The 19129-nt window shown below is 44.4% G+C and overlaps 1 pseudogene; it reads right to left on the bottom strand.

Moving 5' to 3' along the window:
• Positions 1 to 1167: 1167 nt before the first annotated feature.
• On the bottom strand, positions 1168 to 2867 carry LOC127340399 (dolabradiene monooxygenase-like; annotated as a pseudogene).
• Positions 2868 to 19129: the final 16262 nt, after the last annotated feature.

Genomic DNA, 19129 nt, shown 5'->3' with positions numbered 1-19129 from the left:
GATTGGGACACTTCTATATTTTATTTTTACTTTAAAGCATCAAGTTAAACCACCTTTGTTACATTGTTTTGTTTAGTGCATAGACAACTAGAATTGTGACACTCTAGTTGGAGAGAGTAAATAACCTTCTCTTCTTGCTCTTGCGGTTTGATACCCATATTTCCACATTGAGACATGCTACAATGATCTCCAGTTCTTGGGGCTATCACTATGTTATACCTGGAGGGATATTATTGAGAAAGAGGCGTGTTCCCTTTTCACGTGTCTTTTCAAAAACAATTTTCCACACCATTTTCTACTGTAAAGGAACCTCGTTCAATGAACTCATCTTCAGTTTTCGCAAGGACCTTCTAGAAAAGGGAACCCGTAGGGTTCGCCTTTACCTCGGATAACAACTTGGAGTGCTTATATTTATTTTGGATTAAGTCCTGCCATACACCTTGTTCAGAGAAGAGTTTATAGAGTCACTTGCTTAGTAAATACCTATTCGTTATCTCAATCACTTGCACTCCAAGTCCGTCTTGACCTTTGGAGAGGCAAATGATTTTTCATTGAGTCAGTCTATTCTTCCTCTTATGGTTATCACATTCCCAAAAAAAATATTATCCAAAGTAATCAATTTTTTTTCATAGCCCTGTAAATATTTCAAAGTAGAATAACATGAACATTGATAGGGTAGTTAAAACTGAATTAATTAGCACTGGCCAATCACCGTAAGAGTGAAGTTTGCCCACCCAACTTGTGAGCTTCGTCTCGAAATGGCCCTCTATGGCTTTCCGTTTACTATTCTTAAGTTTGCATTGACGAATAGGAATTCCAAAATATTTGAATGGGAATGAGCTGGCCTCACAGCCAAAGAGGTTGATGTAATCCTCTTGTACACCTTTTGCTTTACCCAAATGGAATTTCTCTTCTACTTGAGTGTGTGTTTCATAATATCAGTATAACTCTGAGTTGTCGTCCAATGTTGCTATTTGAAGTTGCTTTAACGAGAAACTTAGTAGAATTCGTTTTTGATTTTGAGAATTAACTTGTTTAGCTGCTACTCAATTGGTATTAGAATTAAATTTAAAGTTTCATGTATTTCATCTAATGCGTATTTTTTTTTCTTGACACTCTGTCATTTATGTGGAATTGCCAAATAAAATAAAATCATGAACTTCATTTCGTTTCTACCAAATGAAGGGGTGTGAAACGAGCCCCTTATCAAAATTATTCGGTAAACTTACACATTATTCAGGTGCACTGACAAATCATGTCACGAAAGGTATAGCTTCCAACAAGAGCTCGGTCTTCCGAGGCGTTGTCATACCATAGCCCTCGGCCATATCAAGTTTATCTGGGTTTTCACCGCTAGGAAGCTTCCAGTCAAAGTGGTAGAGAAGGCTCGCCAAAGCCATCTCTATGTTTGACACCCCAAACATCATGCCAGGGCACATCCTCCGACCGGCACCACCAGGGAGGAACCTCAAGTCCGTACCACTGTAGTCCACTATATCACTCTCGAACCTCTCGGGCTTGAAATCACTCGCGTCGGCCCAGCTCTCCTCGCCCTTTCCAATGGCCCACACGTTCACCAATACTGTGGCACCCCGAGGAACATCGTAGCCCATGATCTTGCTCGGTTCCTTGCACAACCTCGGGAGGAGCAACGGCACCGGAGGGTGCAACCTGAAGGTCTCCTTGATGACCATTTTGAGGGTATTGGAGCCGGCCATCGATGTCGGCTTCCGTCACCTTTGTCTTACCGTGCAGGACTCGCCGGACTTCGGACTGCGTGATGGCCATGATCCGTGGGCTCTTCATAAGCTCCGACATGGCCCAAATTGTTGTGGTCGCCGTCGTCTCAGACCCCGCTGAGAAAATATCCTGTCAACATGATGTAAATATCAGGAAATATACTTTTGCTACATACATGAGGGTGCGATTGTAGATGTAGGTGGCGGTGAGTTTATGATGGCTTACGAACAAGACGCCGTTGACATTTTCGTTGGTGAGGGTGATGCCCATCCCACCTTCCCTCTGGAACCGAAGCAGGGTGTTGAGGATGTCTTCCCTCTCCTGGCCACCAACGTAGGCTGCTCCCTGACTCTCCATCGCCCTCTTGTGATCACGGACCATGGCGTCCACGATGGACTGGATCCGCTCGCGCACCTCCAACGCCGCCCTCAGGGTTCCGCCGCCGAGTGCCCGAGCCAGGCGAGACGTCGGGAACAAGTCGGAGAGGTTGAAGCCGGACATGATGGCGAGCCCCCTGTCGAGCTCCTCGAGGTACACCGCCCGCTGCTCGCACCGGTCGCCGACGGACACTCTCATGATAACATCGTTCATCATGACCTTCACCATCTCGCTGACGTTGACCACCACAGGCCCCAACGCCGGCATGCTGGAGGCGATGGACCGGACGAGCAGCGCCGCCTCCTCCTCCCGGACAGTGCGGATCGGCGGAACGACCGGACGCGCCTCGGGCTGAGCAGCTCTACCGCGCAGAGCTTCCGGACCGCCTTCCAGTGCCCGCTGTCGTGGCGCGCGAAGGAGATGTTCTGCCCCCCGTAGCTGAAGATCTCCGCGGTGGCGTACACCGGCCGGTCGGCGAACATGGCGTCGTGCACTCTCATCACCTCCCTGGCCGCTTCCGGCGAGGAGAGCACGAGCGTCGGGACATGGCCAAGGCGGATTAGCATCACTGGGCCGTGCCGCCGGGCAAGCCTGTGCATGGCTTGGTGCGGCAGGGCGCCGAGCAGGAAGTGCATGTGCCCGATCAGCGGCAGCGCCCATGGGCCTGGAGGCAGGTTCAGGTTGCCGGCGCCGGATTTGAGCTTGAGCTTCAGGCGGAGTACGGTGACTAAGTTAGTTCCCAGTAAATTAATTTAACAAGGTTGTGATTACGGCTCAACTGAAAACTAAGTTAGTTCCCAGTAGATTGATATCACCCTTATTAATCTAGAGGATTTTATTTAACACTGATCGATTTTATCCTACACCAATTATAGACTTCGTGAAAGTTTCATGAGCTTTCGGTTGACCTTGTTGGGCCGGTAGTTGGCCAAGCATAGTGTAATAAAGATGAACTCACTTCTTTTTTGTTAGAGTTTTGAACTCTTTTTTGGGTTAACGTGGAGCTTGACACGTACGCCTTTCACTGGTTTGATTTTCTCTGTTTTTTCCTGTGTGTAGCTTTGGTGCCGTGTAGCGTTTTTTATGGTTGTTATGTGTGCACTTTCTCCATTTTTCTTCTTTGTATAAGCTGCTGGGTGCGCTGCAGGTGTGCCTGTATCTGCTACATGGTTGGGACAGCGGTGGGCGATGGTGGGGTAGAAGCTCCATGTTCTGCCCGATCTTTTCTACTTGACGATGTTTGGTTGAATCTCGAATCCCATCACCGAGACATTCTATCTCCCGACTCTTCCCCATAGACCCCATTCCTGGCCGATCTCCACCTTCACCGGCCTCCATCAGCCGCTCTGGTCACCACCCCACCATCACCATATCTGAGAGCAGCCTGGTATCCTCCCCGCTCTGATCTTCCATGATTCAAGGTGCAAGTGGGACATTCTGCGGGAGCCCGCATATAAAATGCATGGGCCCACGACGATTAAGCAGGAATGACGCGGCGGCCTGCTAAGTATAGATGTGTTTTTGCGGCGCCGCACGGACCGCATAGTGTTCATCTTGTGTATGCGCTAATCCAGTCAACGCAGCGCAGTCTCGCCTGCATACCACAAAAATACCCAAAATTCAGCTAATTTGACAACGGTGGGGGCGAGGGAGCGCTCCCTCGCTGGTAATATCCCTAGATTGATTGCGGCCATTGCCGGCCTAGTCGTCTGCTGCCCGCCGTCGGCCTTAGGGGCTGTTGAATCAAGGCAGGGAATCTGAGGGAGGAGGCGAGCAAACCGAGCCAGGAGGAAGAGGGAGAGGGAGAGGCGGAGGAGAGGGTTCTAGCGGTCCTTCCGCCTGAGCCGGAGGAGGAAGGGCAGCCATGGCGGCGCTCCGGTGGCGGTGCATCCTGTGACCTATCGTCTTAGTCGCTCTGTTTTTTTTTTCAGCGAAGCCTTGGTCGCTCGTATTTTCGTTGACGTATACGCGGGACTGTGCGGCAACTGTGGGCCGGCCCGCAGATTCCGCTTCTTTCCTTTAACTTTCCGTGGGTACCCGCATAAATACTTAGATGGGCCTAAATTTGCGGCGCCGCAGACGGCCGACTCCCGCTTGCACCCTGAGTCACTGCCCTCACCCCTCTTTTCTCTCGCGTCCACCACGCTTCCGCTGCGGCGGCGCCGCTCGCCCCCGGCCGCTCCTGGCCAACCCCGGCACCGGCGTGATGGGGCTTTTGCTCTCCTCGATGAACTCTACCACCTCCCCTTGGTTGATTTGGCCGCTGTGGTCTCTAGCGGTCACCCCCCGACCCCGGAACCCTAGCTCCGCCGGTGGAGATTCAGGCCACCGCCGTCGCTACTCCGGCCAGCTACGGCCCTCCACGCTACACCTTGAACTCCTCCACACAAACCCCGTCGGCGCCATTCTCTCCACGCCCCTGTAAACATGCTCGACGGCAACCCTGGCGTCCGTGTACTTGTACTGGTGGTGTGGTGCTGGTGTGGAGATGCTGTACTGCTGCTGATGGTGCTGTAATGCGGTGACTACTGGTGGGTGACTCGACGCCGGCAGGACGGCGTCGCCGACGCAACCCCAGCGTCAATGAACTGGTGGTGCTGTCGCTGTTATCACTGCATCCTCGACCTCGACGCCGGTGGGACGGTGCCGCGGACGCAACCCCGGCGCCGGTCTCTTCCCCTATTCGCCCGCACCACTGTGAGCTATTCCCCCTCTCTTCCTCTCTCTGTATTCTCTATAGTGCTGAATTTGTTGGCCAGGAACTTGTGTGTGCTTGGCCTGATTATCTTCTTGTGGTGATTGTAGCATTGCTGCTAGTTGTTGCTTAAGAGTGGTGATTTCCTGTACCTGTGCATCTAATGCTAATTGATTTAGCGCGCCTAGTGATTGGTGTGCTTATATTGTGGACTGGAAAATGTGGTTTGACCAGTAATGCTTAGCTCGTGGTGATCTCTTCCATGTGCTTATTTTATAGCTTGATTGATCCTGGTTTAGTTGGTGCAAGGATGCCTCTGCTTGGGGTGATTATTCATCTATGGCATGGTCGGCTTGCTATTCTTCTCCTTCTGATGAAGATGGACTAGATACTATACTGAAATCTAAATCCACTTATTTATCAGCATGTTTGTAGAGGCTTGAGTTAAAGCTTGAGCTGGTTGTTGGAATTTGGTTATGTTGCTTATTACTGGAGTATAAACAAGATGCCATTATTGTTTCTGGCAGCTAGTAATTTACTTGATGGCTTGTTGGGTGAGCTGGTATGCCTATACTCCCTCTGTTTGTTGCTAGGGTTCCACTTGGTTTTGGCCTGGGAATAATTCCTGGACCCTAAGTGGAATTCTTGAGCTTATTAATTAATATTGGCTGCTTATAGTGATGATTAAACCATGTGCACCGATGATATGGGACAGTAGATGTGTTAGAACACATAAACTGATGCCCTGCTAATGTCTTGAGTATGATCTAGTTGCTCATTAGCCACTAAGAAATGATTTTGGAGATGTTGGATTTACTTGTGGATCTTGGTGTTCCCTTTATCTAAATATAAACTGATAAGAACATACATGACTTGCTTTCTTGGCTTAGCCTGTGATGCAAAGGCTGAGGCAAAATTTTGGATAAGAACAGATGCTTTTATGCGGCCTTTTTAATTCTCTGTGATGACTTAGCATAGCACCTCTATGCCTATCTGAGAGAAAACAAATCCTTCCAATCCTCCTAAGTGAAAACTTAGTTGAAGGGTAGATGGATCTGCTTCCTTTGCATATTACCCTTTTATTTTCCCTAAGATGCAAAGGTTAAGAACACATGCTTTTATTAAGTTGATGGATCAACCTGCTGTTTGTATAGATCTTGGCCTTCTGGATTATGGATTGATCTTCTTCTTGTGGCATGCTTGTTCCTCAGAATCTGATCCAACCTACTTGTTGTAGCCTCCTCCTCCTAGCTTCCTGATTTGCTATTTGGCTCATATATATGTGAAACAAAACAAGGTACTACTGATGTGTTCTTGCTTTTGCTGGATAGTGTGCCGGGGTGTGAGATGAACTACAGAAATGGTTTGCTGGTGAATGCATCACATGGCACGGCTGGACTGCTGCTTTGCTTTTGTAGTGCCGGGATCGTTGGTGTGTGTGTGACAAAGACACAACCGCATGTTGTGACTGTGCTGCTTGCATGTGACATCATGTGATTGTTCAAGTTTCAATGCTGGTTACTTTCCACCTAGTGCAAGCTTTGATTGATGCCTTCCTTATCCATGTGTAGCACTATTTTCCTTTCTCTCTTATCCATCCAGTGACCTGGTGGGGCTTCGGCTAATGCTCATACTTAATCATGTGGGCCTTTATTTTGGAATACAACCAAGTGTATTACTTGCTGGTGTATGACATTGCATCTGTGGTTTAATTCATATGGCTTAATTATGTATGGCTTACTCACAGATCTGGGAGCAATTAAGCTTTGCTTATTCAGCAAATGACTTTAAAATATTTGAGTAAGATCATTATGACTTTTCTATGTCACAAATGATCTATTTTGATGAATTTGTGGGCTTTAAGGAAACAAGCTAGATTAGAGGGAACTTATTTGTTGCATTGTTGCCTGTCTAGAAAGAAAAATGGATCATGCCCATATTGCCTTAGTCTCATGCTGCCTTCATGATCAGTGTTCCCTCTCCTGATCCAAGTGTCGTCCAATTGTCCCTTAAATGATCCATTTGACCCTAATGTGGCCTAAGAAAGTGTTTCTCCCTCTAATCGAAATTTGGGTATTAGGACAAGTTCCTAGTTCCCAGTAGCTAGTTTCCAATATTTAACATTGCCTCACCAAAGGTGAGGCAAACATTTTAACATTAACCCCATTTCTTTGTCTTTGTTGTTTCTTTTGCAGGGAAAGAAGAACAAGAACTGTTAAGAAGATTTAGATTTAGGAATTCTTTTAGTTACATTTTGTAATCTCATATTTCTTGTATAACTTGTAATATTTTAATAAGTGTTGTAATAATACTTATGTGAATTGTTATTTGTAATATTTGATTCTCATTTATATTTATATTTACTTTGTATTAATATAATTGTTTAGAATTCAAATTCCAATTCAAATTCTTATTTGAATTATGTCTTTCATATTTGAATTTGAATTCAAACTATTTCCCTGGAAAACATAATAAATCAACAAAGGTCATGTCGAAATTTATCGCACTTGTGTCGATGACATACATCAATTCCATCGACACAAGAGAAACCTCGATCACTTTGTGTTTTAGATGAACGCACGAAAATTCCCCGGATTTTCTATGCATGAATGCAATGCACACTCTCATGTTCTCTCTTTTTCTAGCCTCTAAACCTGGGATATTACAGGCGCATGGGCCATGGTGGGCTACATACCCAGCCCATGTGGGCATGATGCACCACCCATTTAGCCCATGTGGTCTCTCCAGGACAGGTGGGCCCCACCATGGGACCCCCGGAACCTTCTAGAAGATTCTCGGTACGATACCGGAAAAATCCCGAACTTTTCTGAAACCCTAAGATCAACTTCCCTTATATGAATCTTATTCTTTGGACCATTCCTAACCTTCTTGTGATGTCCTGGATCCAATCCGAGACTCCGAACAACATTCGGTCTCCATCTCATATTCCATATCTACTTAAACAACATTGAACCTTAAGTGTGTCACCCTACGGTTCGCGAACTATGCATACATGCTCGAGACATGATAAGGGGTTGCCCGATCTTCTCAGTGAGCGACGAGGGTGGTGATGAACACACAATGAACACAGCGGAGATACACGATGATGAAGTGGATGTTAACTTGTATGACGCTGACGAGTCTCTCGATCGATCCATGTCGCCAATGCAACAACTCTCAACCCTACAAGATATTCGCAACTCCACACACTTGCGCACGTAGCCGCCGACCACGAAGCGGTAAGTTGCAACCGTCTAATTCCCAATGGAACAGCATATCACACAAGACTTTTAGCAGCAAAACACCAGATCGATGCGAATTGGTGTAGAGATTCAATAGAGTTGCAAAGCAATCAACTATGAACTAGGGTTTATCTTAAACGTGGTCTAAACCTAATTTGGGGGCGTCCTGGGCACTTATATAGGGGTTCAGGACGACCAGAAGTCGAGAAAATACATTAAAAACCGACCCAGATCTGGATCTGGTCGAGACTGACTCGGACACGGCCGGCCTGGGGGCCGGTCGACCGGGCCAGGGACCGGGCTGGCCGGTTGAAACCGGGCCTGGCACCGGGTGGGAACCGGACAAGGGGTCCAGAGCCCCTGGATGGTGCCCGATGTGCACCGGTCCAGGATCCGGCGGGCGCCGGGCTTGTCCGGTCAGGGAGCCGGTCTAACCGGCCGTGGGACCGGGCCGGCTGGCGTGGCGGCCAGTTGCGCCGGGCGTAGCGCCGGCCTGGACTTAGTTTCCTCCTTCGCGCATGCCTCCTGCTCCTCCCTCGCGCGTCCATGGAATGTCTTCATGTCCAGCACCATGTCCAGCTGCTCCTCTCCTCCTCGTGCGATGCTTGCTCCCTCTTCGTACCTGATCATACATAAGTAATAGGACTTAGGCAGTATAAAGTTCTCATCAATCAGAGTATCATTTAGGAACAAGTTCACCTATTGTTTTAGTACCTTCGCACGAGCTCTTGTCATAGGTCCAATCCTAAGTTCATTAGACTTGAGCTTCACAACATCATCGTCTTCATCTTGTAATGACGAAGGTAGTAGTTCGGTAGGGATGTCCTCATCATCTCCCACCCCCTTCAAAAGGCGTCGACCTCGACGCTCCAAGGTCTTCTCCGTCATATGATGTCAAATCAGCAACATTGAAAGAATTACTGACACCAAACTCATCAGGTGGAAGATCTATAGAGTATGCATTATCATTGATCTTGGCATGCACTTTGTAAGGACCAGCACCACGAGGGAGCAACTTGGACTTCCGTAGCTTCGGGAACCTATCCTTGCGAAAATGTACCCAGACCATATCACCAGGCTTGAACAACATCTCCTTGCGCTTCTTGTTCACCCTTGCAGCATTGTTCTTGCCTTTCTTCATCATCAGCTCTTTAGTCTCCACATGTATATTTCGTACAAAATCTGCCCTCTTTGATGCCTCCATATTGACTCGCTCATGTATGGATAGAGGCAACAAGTCAAGTGGAGTAATGGGTTTGAAACCACACACCACCTCAAACGGACACAGCTCTGTGGTAGAATGTACCGCCCTGTTGTAAGCAAACTCCACATGCGGCAAACAATCTTCCCACGCCTTCAAGTTCTTCTTGATAATGGATCTCAACAGTTGTGACAATGTTCTATTCACCACCTCAGTTTGCCCATCAGTTTGGGGATGACAAGTAGTGCTGAATAGTAGCTTCGTCCCCAGCTTTCCCCAAAGTGTCTTCCAGAAGTAGCTCATAAAATTCACGTCACGATCAGAAACAATAGTCTTCGGGACTCCATGTAGACGTACAATCTCCCTGAAAAACAGGTTAGCAATATGCGACGCATCGTCGCTTTTGTGGCAGGCAATAAAGTGTGACATCTTAGAGAATCTATCCACTACCACAAATATAGAATCATGGCTTCTCTTAGTACACGGAAAACCCAACACAAAATCCATATAATATCCTCCCATGGTGTAGTAGGTGCCGGTAAAGGAGTATACAAACCGTGAGGCTTCAGCTTGGACTTGGACTTGTTGCAAGTAATGCACCTCTTCACATACCTGTCCACATCCCTCCTCATCTTTGGCCAATAAAAGTGATCAGCGAGCATGAGTAGCGTCTTCTCACGCCCAAAGTGACCCATCAAACCTCCAGCATGTGATTCCTGCAATAAGAGCAAACGCACAGACGATTCTGGAACACATAGTTTGTTAGCTCTAAACAAGAACCCATCATGTATGTGATATTTTTCCCATGCTGTAGCAATAGCACACAAGCGATATGGTTCGGCAAAATCATGATCAGTGGCATACAAATCACATAGTACCTCTAATCCAGGAATTTTAACATCAAGTTGAGTTAATAGCATATTTTTCCTAGATAGAGCATCAGCAACAATATTATCTTTTCCCTTCTTATGCTTAATAATGTATGGAAAAGACTCAATGAACTCAACCCACTTAGCAAGACGCCGATGCAATGTAGATTGAGCTTTCAGATATTTCAAAGCTTCATGATCAGAATGTATGATAAATTCCTTTGGCCACAAATAATGTTACCAAACCTCAAGAACTCTAATTAAAGCATACAATTCTTTATCATAGATATGATAGTTCAACTTAGCACCAGAAAGTTTCTCAGCAAAATATGCTATTGGGCGACCCTCTTGCATCAACACACCACCAATTCCAATACCACTACATTCACATTCAATCTCAAATTGCTTATTGAAATCAGGAAGTGCAAGCAACGGTGCAGAAGTTAACAATCTTTTCAGTTCATCAAAAGCATGATCTTGGGCAACGCCCCACTCAAAAACAACACCCTTTTTAGTCAATTCATTCAAAGGTGCAGCAATAGTACTAAAATTGGGCACAAAACGTCGATAAAATCCAGCTAGACCATGAAAACTTCTTACTTGACTCACATTCATGGGAGTAGGCCAATTTTGAATTGCTTCAATTTTAGACACATCTACTTCTACTCCATGCTTAGAGACAACATAGCCCATAAATATGACCTTATCTTTGCAAAATGTGCACTTCTCAAGATTACCATAGAGTTTATTATCACGCAACACTTGCAAAACATGTCGAATATGTATAGTATGATCAGATTCATTGCGGCTGTAGATTAATATGTCATCAAAGTACACAACCACAAACTTGCCAATAAAATCACGCAAAACATGGTTCATCAGTCTCATGAAAGTGCTAGGTGCATTAGTTAATCCAAAAGGCATTACTAACCACTCATATAAACCAAATTTTGTTTTAAAGGCTGTTTTCCATTCATCCCCCTCTTTCATCCTAATTTGATGATAACCACTACGCAAATCAATTTTAGAGAAAACAGTAGCACCACTCAATTCATCTAGCATATCCTCTAAACGGGGAATAGGATGACGATATCGAATAGTAATGTTGTTTATCGCTCTACAATCTACACACATGCGCCATGTACCATCTTTCTTAGGAGCTAGAATAATAGGAACATCACAAGGACTAAAGCTTATGCGGATATAACCTTTGTCGAGTAGCGCTTGTACTTGTTTCTGAATTTCCTTCATCTCTTCGGGGCTCGTCCTATATGGCGCCCTGTTGGGCAACGAGGCACCGGGGATCAAGTCAATTTGATGCTCAATACCACGCAATGGTGGCAATCCTGCGGGCACCTCCTCCGGAAACACATCGCTGAATTCCTGCAAAATATTAGAAACACCAAGAGAAATAGGGGTCATGTCGTTAGAAACCAAAACCTCACCCTTGTACATGAGCACAAGAGGCCTAGCTGTACGATCTTCACTAAATTCTCTCATATCCTCTTCGGTGGCTAATAGAACTAAGGAATTCACTCTCTCACTTTTCGTTATATCACTCACGGCATTACAATTCTCTCGCCTATCTATAGGTGCATCCTCCAAGTTTACTTCAACTTTCTGACGAGATTCATTGACAATTTGTTGTGGTGACATAGGCTGCAAGTTGATTTTCTTGCCCTTGAACTCCAAGTGATATGTATTGGCAAGTCCATTGTGTTGCACAGAACGGTCATAGAGCCATGGCCGACCCAATAGTAGGTGACACACTGTCATAGGAACCACATCAAAGTCAATGGAATCCTTATATGGTCCAATCTCAAAATCAACACGCACCATGTGGTTTACCTTCATCTCACCATTGTCACTTAACCACTGAATATAGTATGGGTGCGGGTGCGGTAGATACTTCAATTTCAGCTTGGCACACAACTCCTTGCTTGCTAGATTGTGACAACTCCCGCCATCAATAATGACTTTGCAAGCTTTATCAGGACCAACAAGTGCCTTTGTTTGGAACAAATTGCAGCGTTGAGTAGATGCACTCGGCTGCACATTAAGAGCACGCTGTGACTCAACAATAGTGCGAGCTTCAGACGGAAAAGCATCTACACCATCATTGTCATAATCATCATCTTCTGGAGCATATGGATCAGCATCATCTCCAGTCTCATACTCATCATGGTCATTAATGATCATCACTTTATGGTTAGGACAATCTCTCTTGAAGTGACCCTTGCCTCCACATGTATGACAATTCATGTCGCGGTTGCGTGCCGTAGACATGCTAGAACCACTTGTACTTGCAGCAGGTTCGGGCTTCTTTGTGTTAGACACATTGGAGACCGGCTTGCTAGACGAAGTAGGAAAAGGTGCGGGGCGCGAAGACGGCGCCGGCGCCGTAGATGGGGGCGCCCTAGGCGTGTAGCGCCCAACTCCCGTAGCACGGCCTTTGATTTGCGCCTCGTCAGCTAACTGTGCTTCAGCTTCTCTTGCATGATGTAGTAGCTGATTCATAGTAGTGTAACTGTGATGACGAACAATGCCTTTGACATTATACTTCAGACCATGTAGAAAACGTTGCATTGTCATCTCAAGTGACTCACGGACACGGCCACGCTGCATAAGCATCTCCATCTCCATGTAATAAGCATCAACTGTCATAACACCTTGTCTCAAGAGGGTCAACTTATCATATATAGAGCGCAAATAATTAGTGGGAACGAAACGAGCTTGCATAATTGCCTTCATCTCGCGCCAAGTAAGAACTGGCAATTCTTCATCTTCTTGACGAGCACGTGTAATTCCATCCCACCAACGCAATGCATAGCCATCAAATTCTGAGGAAGCAAGCTTAATCTTCCTATCTTCAGTATAGTCATGTAGGCGCCACAACTTCTCAATTTTCAGCTCCCAAGTGAGGTATTCTTTAACATCAGGACCTCCTTCAAATTTGGGTATTGAGAACTTTGGCTTACCCAAACCATCGTCTTGCGGTTGTGGAGGGACACTGCGGGCTCCAAGTTCAACAAAGCCACGACCACGGTTACCACGTCCAACACCACGACCAGCAGCAGCAACAAGTTGTTGTTCTTCAAAATCGCCATGAGCACTGTCCCCTTCTTCATGTTGTTGTTGTTGTTGTTGTTGTTGGGTCAGGTTCTCAACAGCTAACTGCAACGCTTGAATAGAACGTTGAATATCCGTCACTTGTACTTGCATTGTATTGACGGTCTCAGTAGTGGTATCAAGCTTCGCAGTGACCTTTTGAATTTCAGCAGTAAGTCCTTCGTCCTATTCGCGGAATTCACGTCGCATCTCATTACGAAGAGCTTCATACTCCCTCCAAGTCATAACATCAGCTCCATCCTTCTTTGTTTGGTTAACAATTTTAGTATCACTAGAAGACATGGTTAGTAGGTTAGTGCACTAAAACAAAAATCTGTGGTGGTACTCTCACAACTCACTCAAAACTGATAAGAAAAGGTAAATCTTACCGCTCCAAAGTGAATTAGTATTGCTTACCACTTGGATTGACAAACTAGTGCGCGGATGTAGCGAAGCGAATATCAAGGGTATAAGAACAATCACACGGCAAAGCAATATATATGTGGGGCTGTAGGTGGGCTACCTATTTTCACCAATAACAAGCTCTAGCGCTGACCGTCGAACAACCAATGATACTCACACAAGGCGATAAATGTGGCAATGCAACTATATGGATGAAACAGGTTGCAATGCACTCGAGAGACGCTAGCAAAGCTCAACGGGATAGGCACTAGATTGCTCAACTACAGGTGCAGGAAAGTAAACTTAGGCCTTCACTTGATTCTACTAGCACTTCACTTTTCTTTTTGGATTTTCTTTTTATCACACGCAGCACGTGTAGCTCTTTTTGCTTCTTTTCTATATTCTTTTTTTTTATGACTCAACTCCTTGAACACGGCCAACAGATAATGCAAAGCACCAAAACCCTAATGAGCAACCTGTCGAGCGGTAAAACTAGTCTCTTCTGGGGAAGTTCCTAGTCACTTATATCGAAAGGCTGTGTATATGGTTGGGAACAGGCAAACTGTATGATATGTGTACTCGGAGCAACAAAAACCGAAAACTAGATGATATCGAAACACAAACCCTAGACAATCTACTAGAAGGAAGAAAAACATACGCAAAAACACTACGAAAAGCAACTAAAACTCGAAAATAGTGCAATCTAAGGCTATGGCAAACCCTAACCCTAACTTTTTTTGGCTTTTTGGATAGGAAACACTCACAACTCAACTATGGGGTGGATTGTGGATGGCTTACCGAGGAAACGCTGAAAACAGATACCAAGATGATAAGGGGGGTTGCCCGATCTTCTCAGTAAGCGACGGGGGTGGTAATGAACACACGATGAACACAGCGGAGATACACGATGATGACGTGGATGCTAACTTGTATGACGCTGATGAGTCTCTCGATCGATCCCTGTCGCCAATGCAACAACTCTCAACCCTGCAAGATATTTGCAACTCCACACACTTGCGCACGTAGCCGCCGACCACGAAGCGATAAGTTGCAACCGTCTAATTCCCAATGAAACAGCAGATCACACAAGACTTTCAGTAGCAAAACACCAGATCGATGTGAATTGGTGTAGAGATTCAATAGAGTTGCAAAGCAATCAACTATGAACTATGGTTTATCTTAAATGTAGTCTAAACCTAATTTGGGGGCAACCTGGGCACTTATATAGGGGTTCAGGATGACCAGAAGTCGAGAAAATACATTAAAAACCGACCCAGATCGGGATCTGGTCAAGACTGACTTGGACACGGCCGGCCTAGGGGCCGGTCAACCGGGCCAGGGACCGGGCAGGCCGGTTGAAACTGGGCCTGGCACCGAGTGGGAACCGGACAATGGGTCTAGAGCCCCTGGATGGTGCCCGGTGTGCACCGGTCCAGGATCCGGGCGCCGGGCTTGTCCGGTCGGGGAGCCGGTCTAACCGGACTTGGGACCGGGCCGGCCGGCGTGGCGGCCGATTGCACCGGGCGTAGCGCCGGCCTGGACTTCAGTTTCCTCCTTCGCGCATGTCTCCCGCTCCTCCCTCACGCGTCCATGGAATGTCTTCATGTCCAGCACCATGTCCAGCTGCTCCTCTCCTCCTCGTGCGATGCTTGCTCCCTCTTCGTACCTGATCATACATAAGTAACATGACTTAGGCAGTATAAAGTTCTCATCAATCAAAGTACCATTTAGGAACAAGTTCACCTGTTGTTTTAGTAGCTTTGCACGAGCTCTTGTCATAGGTCCAATCCTAACTTCATTGGACTTGAGCTTCACAGCAGCATCGTCTTCATCTTGTAATGACGGAGGTAGTAGTTCGGTAGGGATGTCCTCATCAAGACACCTCTCCGACCAATAACCAATAGAGGAACCTGGAGATCCATAATGGCTCCTACATATTCAACGATGATTTTGTGATCAAAAGAACCATAAACATACGATACCGATTCCCTTTGTCGCGCTATACTTTACTTATCCGAGGTTTGATCATCGGTATCTCCATACCTAGTTCAACCTCGTTACCGATAAGTACTCTTTACTCGTTCTGTGATACGACATCCCTTGTGACCTAGTCACATGCTTGCAAGCTAATTGGATGCCCTTCCACCGAGAGGGCCCAAAGTATATCTATCCGTCATTTGGATGGACAAATCCCACTCTTGATCTATGCGCTTCAACTCATACTTTCAGAATACCCAATGCCACCTTTATAACCACCGAATTACAAAGTGGCATTTGATGTCATCAAAGCATCCCTCCGGTGTTGGTGATTAACATGATCTCATGGTCGAATGATTAGGTTACTATGTATTTGAAAGCTTATAGCAAAATGAACTTAATGACTTGATCTTATGCTATGCTTACTATGGGTGTGTGTCCATCACATCATTCTCCTAATGATATGATCTTGTTATTAATGACATCCTATGTTCATGATCAGGAAGCCTTCATCATCAATTAATCAACAAGCTAGTTTAAACGAGAGGCTTAATAGGGACTCTGGTTTGTTTACAAAACACACATGTATCAATGTTTCCACTTAATACAATTATAGCATGGGATATAAACATTTATCATGAACACTAAGATATAATAACAACCACTTTATTATTGCCTCTTGGGCATATCGCCCATAGTCTCCTACTTGCACTAGAGTCAATAGTCTAGTTCACATTTATAAAGATCTAACACCCGTCGCCTTCTGGTGCTTATAATGTTTTGCTCATGGGAGAGGTTTCAGTCAACGGATCTGACACACTCAGAAACATATGTAATTTGCAATTCATTTGCGTCTCCACGCATCACTCATTTTTCAAATGAGTTGGCATTGTATATGTTTGGTATTATGGTGGAACCTTAATTCCTCGGTCTGAAATATGTTACCAATATTGTCACACACAATATAGCTTCACAGTTCTGACACTATCGGAACTACACCAAGTTCAAAAAGAACTTCTTAACTCAAACACCCTCGGTCATTGTCAAAACAATGATATACTCTGCCTTCATTTGTATAATCCATCACAATATTTAGAACTCATCTAAATCTGGAATAGACTTCTTCTAGCCCATTGTGCTACCTTTTAATATACACTTAGCCTAATTGAGATTGAAATTCATTATTATATGTGACCAAACTAATATCGGTGCAACACTTTACATCGATTTCTTTGGCATTGCGACATACAACACTATATCCTCAGTTCTTCTAAAGCACTTAGGGATATTCTTACTTTTTCCAATGATCATCACATGAATCACTCTGGTATATGCTCGTAACACTTTAGAACACATGGCATTTGATTTTTGTACATATCATGGCATTCATGATATAGAATCACTCATGAATTTTTACTCATTGAGCGTCAAAACACACTCAAGTCTGGCTAAAACTCCACACGACAAGAACACTTTCTTGACGTCACCATATTGAAGTACTTAAATATTTCTTATATGTACTCTGACTTAACCTTATTAGGCATCTCAATTTATCACCATGAGTTTTGATACTTAATATGGTTTTAGTCTAGCTCCTTTCAATGAAAAATATTTTCAGTGAAACTTTTATTTATGTCAAGTGAAGATACATCATTTGTAATCCACGATATGTCATCTACATAAAGTATTAGAAATGTGTCTCAACACTCCCACTTAATTTCTTGCAAATGCAAGCATCTTCACCTTTCTCGATGAAATCAATACTCTTTGACTATTTCATATAGTGAAGATTCCAATGCATCTTCTTGCCTTGTTTGTCAAGAATCCTTCTTCGGATGAGTCTCCTTCTCTGGCACCAACGTGTAGGCCCACCTTGGATATTGGGCAATCTTCATGGGCCCCTAGTTGGGCCAGAGGAGGTAGTCTAATGTTGGTTACCCGAAGGGTAATGCCCACATCAATTAGACTTACTGCAATGCAAGATGTTTGCAGGAGATGACACTGAAGATCCATATATATGGGCACATTGAATATTTTGAAGATGTTTGTGCAACCTTCAATTTAAATATCTTTTCAGAAGATGAGGTTAAATTTAAACTCTTTGGACAAACTCTTGCTGATAAATCTTGAACCTGGTATAACGATTATCCTATTTCACATTTTTCTGAATGGAGAACATTGTCTACTAAATTCCTTCAGACATTCTTTCCAGAAACCATGTCTCTAGGAGCAAGGCGGATGATTATACAAACTTTAAAAGTCTACCGCAAGAAGGGTTGTATGAAAGCTACTCAATATTGAGGGAAATTCTTAGAAATTGTCCTCATCATGATTTTACACCTTGGTTAATCATACATACTTTCTATGGAGGAGTTAATGTGAAATATAGAGATGTGTTAGATTTACTTACTAATGGGTCTATTATTGAGTATGGAGTCGATACGGCTTGGGACTTATTAGAAACCATACACAAAGATGAGATTTTGAAAGATAGTAAAGAACTTAATGCAAAGTCTCTAGTAGAGTTTGAATCTATTAACAAATTTATGCAGTCTAGAAAGGTTGTCAAATTACTTGGTAATAACAAACTTCAGCCAGAGGATATCATTCATATTGTTAAGAACTATGCTAAACATTTGCAACTCCCTAATGATTGGGAACGTTATGAACCTTCTTCTATTAACAAATATTCTAAGAAAATTTCAACGGGAAAGAAGGTTGAAGAGAAGGTGTATAAACCAGAAGAGCTACCATGCCCACTCAGGATAAAGCAGAAAGAGGAACTGTGGAACAGGAAGTCCTCTCAACTCATAGGAGGGAAGTCACAAGTTAAGAATGAAAGGTATAGAAGTATTAAATTCAAGTTAGGACAAATGGATTTTGAGGGTATGAGAGATCAAAGCTCGGATATAAACATTCTCCCTTATCATGCTTATACTTTATGTCGTTATTACCTGGATGATCATGAGTTAATTAGAACCATCAAATACTACTCTGGTACTCTCAGATAGGACCACCCAAAGATGCCATGGTATTCTTCGCAATGCTTACATTACGGTTGAAGATTTTGTTAACCCAATAGACTTTTACGTTATTGATATAATGCAAGACCCTTTTCGTCCAATCATATTAGGATCACCCTTTTATGTTCTAACTAAACTAAATATCGATAGCAAAAAGTAGGTTATGTCTTTACAGCTTGCAGAAGAGGAAGTAAGCGTTAAATTCGAAGAATTAAAGAAATTCTCTTATGAAAAGGAAGCTGAAGTTAAAGAGGAGAAGACCATTGAGGAATGGGCTGCTATCTATTTTAGTATTCCTCAGAATGAATTGGAGAGAAGCTTGACAAACAACGAGTTAATTCCAAATGATAAATTAATGGATTGTAGGGAACAAGAAGAGGAGTTAAGTAATCACTCACATATGCCTTCTACTCCGAGTTCCATTTCTATCTTTGATACTCATGAGCAAGGATCACTTTGGCATAATAAAAATAACAAGTTTGTTTATGATGCCT

This window comes from Lolium perenne, chromosome 3, assembly GCF_019359855.2.
Source record: "Lolium perenne isolate Kyuss_39 chromosome 3, Kyuss_2.0, whole genome shotgun sequence".
Lineage (NCBI taxonomy): Eukaryota > Viridiplantae > Streptophyta > Magnoliopsida > Poales > Poaceae > Lolium > Lolium perenne.
The sequence above is the reverse complement of the archived record's forward strand: the minus strand, read 5'-3'. Positions and strand labels throughout refer to the sequence as shown.